Genomic DNA, 7,018 nt, shown 5'->3' with positions numbered 1-7,018 from the left:
TTTTCAATGACTGAAGAAAATAATTTCATGGTTTGTGAACAGCTTGAATTAACCTTTCTTACTGACCTAGTTTTTACTATTTCAGATTCAAGGGATTGAGTTGGTTCTTTGTTGTTACTAGAGGTTTTGTGTTTTAGGGGTCTGCGATGTTATTTTGCTGGTCTAAACTATTGAAAATTTTTCAAATGCTGCTACAGTTACAAAAGATTATACAAAAGTAATCTGCAGGAGAGGCATTAATAATGACTATCTGCCAAAATCTTGAAGAAATGTCCACTGTTTAATTCTAAATGACACCAAGCAACATAAGATTATGCTAACTGTATTATGGACCACATAACTGTTTGGTAATATGGACCAGTGGTCCAGGTTATGGTCAATTGGTAGAAATTTGTTTCTCAGTAATGAAGACAGGCATAGAAGTGAAGTTCCATGAGATTTATGCATTTTTTTCAAACTTTCTAGAGTGCATCATAAAATATATTAGTAACTTGCTTGCTTATAGTGATAAAAGCTACTACCAGTAATTTGCATAATCACTTTGATGCTATAAACAATTTGATTAAATTCTGACGTTATGTCTATGCATGGAAAATGGATTTTAAAAAGCAGGAATTTACCCCATTAATGCTATTGTATTTGATGAAAGTGATTTTCACTCAGCTGAAGTTACTGACAAGCCTCATGAAGTAGACACCTCTCCAAACAATGTATCACCGCTAATAATTGATGACTGACTGAGATATTTGAATGATTGGTATTGGCAAAACTAGCTCTTTTGATGCAGTTTCGTTTAAAATTAGGCAAACTTTTTTTTAGAGACATAGGTTGATTGCTTTTTTTTGCGAAGTTATTACAGTTTTATTATTTATCAATTTTCTCCTTAGTTGATCCAAAAAACGATCTTATTACTTTTATGTTTTAAAGTTAATCCGAAGTTTAAAAAATGTAACGTCATAGACGTCATACATCTTTATGAGTGTCAGACAAAAAGCTTTGAGACAAAGAAGTTACTTTATTTCTGATATATTCAAGTTTTGTATAACGAATCACTGGAATCGGGTATAGGCTGTAAAAGGTTAGTGCAATTTTTCACAGCTGTAGATATTGCGGTGTTTCCATCGACTGCACGAGTTAGCTGGATACCATGGATACTAGGGTGTTTCATTTTTTCACCATTTTTGAAATTCAAAATGCCTGGGGTCCCATCTGGTGGTATTTGGGGAAAAAAGTTTACACCCCAAATTTTTTTCAATTATGACGTCATATTGAGGTGGTCCACGAGGTTTGAAATTTTTGGGCCTCAAAATCTCGAAATTTGGCCGTATTTTCGGAACCGCTCATCATAGATCGACAAAATTAGTATCAAAATGCGCAGAAGGGTCGGTTTCCTATACCTGATGTAGAGAATATTAAGGTCTATCTGCTTCAGAAAAAAAGTTATTTCAAAAAATCTGATTTTCAGTCTATTTTCTTCTGATGAACAGAGATCAGGTGATCAAGATAAAAGTTTTTCTGTATTTTTCCACTCTTGGAAGCTGTTATTGCGTAATAATAGTTGGTGTTAAGGTTTCAGTACTGGGCTTGTTTAGTCTTGCTATCTGGTTAAGCATAGCCCCATCTTGCATTGCTCCGGGACCCATCTTGGCGCCGTCACAAAAGAAATGACATGGGAAAGATATATTTCGTTCATGTGGAACATGCATTAAAGAGTATGAATATCATGACCAACTTCATCATTAAAATAATTGACCAGTCGAGTATTGACTCCGGACTTTTTTCCTGTGTTGAGAGCAGTTGTATCAGCCATGACTGAATATACTTGGAATAGGTGAGCTCTACAAGCCTACTGGATGGTGGTGCCTAAAATCAGTTCTGCAGTGACCGACATACTTTTGGGAAAAGATTTAACAGCAAGCACACTTTCGTGTTTTATACCATTACTATACCATTTAACCATTATTATCATCAACAAGTTGACCCAAGACAACGTATCGATCTATTTTATCGACAATGCGCCCATCATAACATAACTGCATGGCAGAAGCTGAGTTGAGAAGGTTCTCACTTTCCATCAGAGGTTTTTCTCTCGTTTTTTGTCGTTGGCGGTATACTGTCGAAGGTGATGCAGCATTGCAGCTCCTTGATCTTTTCCAAGAACCGACCTCATAAGATCTGACTGCTGGCGTACCACAGTCATCCTACGATCAGCAAGTACACAACTTCTATCATTTATGGAAAAAGAATGTACTTTCTTGTACATATTTTCCCAAACAGCTGGTTTCAGAGGCTCGTATTCCTTATAATCTTCCCAATTCATGTCACCATCAGAGTCGCTTTCGCTAACTGTGTAGATATCTAACTACGGTACTTCATTTCTTTTTCTCTGTTTCAAACATAGTAGTGCCGATGCTTTGGCAGATTGTATGCCAGAAGTGCTAGGTTTCTCTGTTTGCTAAGCACTGGAAGACCAGCTTTGTTCCATATGCCAACTACATTTTTCAGCAGTTCATCTTTTAAATCTTTGAAATGGGGTATTTTCTTCAATAACTTAGAATTAGTTTCGGCTACTTTCTTCCTCAAGTAAAAATAGTGACTGACTATCTGAATTCAGGGGAAGCACATTTCTCTCCAATTCCTTGAAGTTTTGCATCGACTTACTAATATCTGACCTGCCATAATGACACTTTGGCTAATCTAAAGCAGGTGAGCAGCATACCTCTTCCTCAACGGTTACATTAATATTATAATAGTAATACATTCAAATTACCATTTCATCTCTTGCAAAACGAACAAGAACTATTATTACGCAATAGCAGCTTCCAAGATGGAAAAATACAGAAAAACTTCTTACCTTGATCACCTGATCTCTGTTCATCAGGAGAAAATAGACCAAAAATCAGATTTTTTGAAATAACTTTTTTTTTGAAGCAGATAGACCTTAATATTCTCTGCATCAGGTATAGGAAACTGACCCTTCTGCGCATTTTGATACTAATTTTGTCGATCTATGATGAGCGGTTCCGGAGATACGGCCAAATTTCGAGATTTTGAGGCTCAAAAATTTCAAATCTCGTGGACCACCTCAATATGACGTCATAATTGAAAAAAATGTGGGGTGTAAACTTTTTACCCCAAATACCACCAGATGGGACCCCAGGCATTTTGAATTTCAAAAATGGTGAAAAAATGAAACACCCTAATGGATACTGAACAGTTGTAGAGCGGTCACACCCTGCTAGGCTATATGAATTATGAAAGGTCATTCGAATTATAAAGCATAATATGACACACAAGTTCTTACTCATTTTAAAAGATAAAGCACCAGAATTGCTTTAACATGTCGAATTAGTAGAATCATGCTTACAGCTAACAGCTATGAAAAATTCATCAACACAAGCAATAAGAATGCAAAAAATCATTGATACTTATGAAACTAAAGGGAAAAAGGAAGTCGACGAACCTTTTCACACATCTTGTTAATGACATCCTCAACAGTTGGGACCAATTTTCTATACAGATTAAGCAAAGCCAAACTATTTAATCGGTTTTCAGAGGTTGAATTTCTTAAATAAGTTTAAGTCTTCGAAGAGCAGAAAAAGATCTTTCATTGGTGCAAGTGGTAGGCTAACTGGAAGAGTAGCCAGAATGCGGAGTAAAATATTAATGTTTGGAAGCGTTGACTGCGGGCAAAATGGCAATGCACTTACAGCACTTTTTGGCAAGCTGGTTCGAGAAGAATTGAAAAGACATCGATACCACATATACGCAGTTCAGATATAATAGCAAGGACGTTTATACACGGCAGATCTGCTTCGTAAAATTCAAAGAGTGATTCAGTTTTCTCCATTTAGTTTTTCTCAAAAGGGGGGGTTGAAACCCCCAACCCTCCCCCCCTTTGGCTAGGCCACTGACCACTATAATTTAGTAATATACTGAATGCAAAAGCACAAAAACTGCTGCAGAATTAAAATAATCAATTTGTAACCTTTTAGGGGAAGGGAAGGTAATTTGATACACTTTTAACATTTTTGCCTGTTAACTGAAAATTATCTGACACAGACTATTGATTTTAAGCTGAAATGAAAGTCTGATCCCTTACACACTTTTTAAAAACATTTTCACTTTTTTATTTTTGTTACTTTTTTTTTAATTGAAATTTTAAAAACGTCACTCAAATGTATCAATTTACCTTCCACGGAAGGTAAATTGATACACCCGGAAGGTAATTTGATACAGTAAAACTAATACAGAAACCCCCTTTGACAGCAAAGCAATAAATAAAAATTTAATATGTGGTTGGCGTGCTTGGGTGCAAAGATGACTGTTGAGGCCCATGTGTGCGGCGAAGTTTCTGCAGCGGGATGGTCATGGGAAGGATCATTAGCTGGAGTTCTTATTCAAGGGGGGTGCTTTGCACTTTTCTCATTTTTTGACAGCAGATAGCGTGAAGGCCTACGAAAGCTTATATAATAGTTGTTTCCCAAAGTAGCCGGTCTTGTTAATAAAGAATAACTTATTTAAATCAAGTAGATCAATGTCAACATTTATTACAGTCACAAAAAAGAATTTAATATACTGTATCAATTTACCTTCTCCACATGTATCAATTTACCTTTTTCAAAAAAAATTATAAAATACTGATTTTTGTATGCTTGGATGCACATTGCAGAAAAAACGTGACATGCCATTGAAGCCTCATCAATGAACTGTCAAATGAGTTTGGTTTCATCTTACAGAAACTTTTCTTTAATTTTCCAGACGAAGATAATCATGAGTTAAAATTTTTACAAAAATACTCAAAAAACACACTTTCACAATTTTATGCCATAAAAGCACGAGTTAGCTGCATGGTGCAATTTTTGTAGGCATTATTTTCACAGATCTTCCACCTAATGACAATATTTTTGACCAATATTTTTTGTACATTTCTGTAGGGGGGGTGTATCAAATTACCTTCCGTATCAAATTACCTTCCCTTCCCCTACAAGGCTACCCAAATTTGAAGAGCATGTTTCCGCCTCTGCTTAATAAAGGCTAGTAGGAATTTTGTAACGTATTAAAAACATAACGGCAGAAAAATTCATGAAAATTTGAAACGTTTTTAGATATTTAAGATGTTTTGACAGGGCCGGATTTAGCAGTAGGCAGAGTCAGGGGCGCCGGAACGATTTTTGACTGGGGGGGCAAGATTACAAAAAAAGGGCACTTTTGTTTACTAAAAAAGCAATTTTTTTTCAAGTTTTAAGATAAAATATAACGATAATGATAATCCGGTATACAAAGAAGGGCACCATGCTATGTTATAGTGATGTAACCTACTGTCAAGCCTTAAAGCAGCCTGCGGCCATGGCCGCTAAGTAGTGCTTGAATGAACCGCCGGTGCTACCTCCTCAATCGGCCAAGTTTGGCCGCCGGTCTCTTCTAGCCAATTGTTTAATTTCGCAATAGAATGATCGTGGATTAACTGTCGAACATATGTAGTATCAAAGAGTGACGCAAAATTAGATCAGAGCGTCATAATCGCCACTGTTGCATTGTGCGGGGAATATTTGTTATTGATGGAATATATCCATTATCCATCTGCGATCGCCAGCGCTGTAAGTCTTGTTTGTAATTCCCGACGTTTATTTTAACAAAGTCTTAATCCGAAGTGCTAATTTACATCGACTGGCAATATTGTCGTTTTTATGTCGATTCGATGTTGTCGGACATTGAACCGTTGTTAAAAAGGAGAACTTCACCCTCGATTTTAAACAATTAGTTCATTATACAATGACATTCATTGATGTATTCAAATAAACAGTGCAAATAACTTTTTTGTAAGGAATTGAAAATATAAATCATAGCGCATCATCGAAAAAATTTTTTTGGGGGGCGGCACTTTTCGTATCTAGCCTACCTAGCAGCGCTTAGGCTAAATCCTGCCCTGTGTTTTGAACGTTGCCATTCTGTTTGCTTTTATTTTTCGTGTACTTTTGCATTATCAAAAAAAAAACGTCCTGTCTGAAAGTGCCGCCCCCCAGACGTGCCGCCCCCCAGACGTGCCGCCCCCCAGACGTGCCGCCCCCCAGACGTGCCGCCCCCCAGACGTGCCGCCCGGGGCGGTCCGCCCCCCCGCCCCCCCCCCTAGCTACGCCACTGTGCAGGATATAAAGATAAACAAACAAAGTACGCCACACAAATATAAAATCAAGTTCACAGAAAAAGCTAAACCAGCAAAAACAAGTGAGAAAAGACTTTAACCTTTAAGTCTTCAAAAAAGAGAGTTATTCCAAGCAATGCTGCTTCTGCATGCACTTGTCTTGTGTGTGACGAGTCCACTGATGAGGATTGGATTCAGTGTTGTCAGTGCAAGAAATTGGCCCATGAAAGTTGTGCTGATATATCAAATGCTCATTTTTACTATTGTGACAACTGTGCCAACAATCAATGATTTGAAACTTGTTTGAGATGACTATCATGAACGTTTCAGACTATTTTTATTTATTGAGTGTTTGTGTTCTATTTCATGCCTTTGAAGTTTGACTTCCTTGATATATTAACTTTCACATGACAACGGTCCATATTACAGTAGCCTATGGTGGTCCATATTATGAAACAGGGTGGTCCATTTTAGAAACTGAGTTGATAATATGGACCACTATATAAAAAATAATAATATTATAATGTAGTTTTCTTTGTTTGTGTTATGTTTTTTTGATGGGAATTGTTTTTGCAAACCAACTAGCCTGTAACTAATCAAATAAAGGTAGTTGCACCCCAATGTTGTGGATCTTTTTAAAAATACAGTATTAAGATTTTTCATTATGTGGTCCAAATTATAATACTTTTCCTACTAATGTAAAAAAATGGGGGCCCCAAAGCCAAGGGGCCTGAGGCCTGTGCCTCGTGTGCCTCATGGTTAATCGGGCCCTGAGTATACGTATATTGCGACACAAAATTGACGACGACGCAGATATAAAAAAAAATTAAAAACATGTATGCCGATTAGCCTACGTTCGTTTTATTAAGTTAA

The sequence above is a fragment of the Aplidium turbinatum genome, chromosome 4, assembly GCF_918807975.1.
Source record: "Aplidium turbinatum chromosome 4, kaAplTurb1.1, whole genome shotgun sequence".
NCBI lineage: Eukaryota > Metazoa > Chordata > Ascidiacea > Aplousobranchia > Polyclinidae > Aplidium > Aplidium turbinatum.
Note: the sequence above shows the minus strand (reverse complement) of the source record.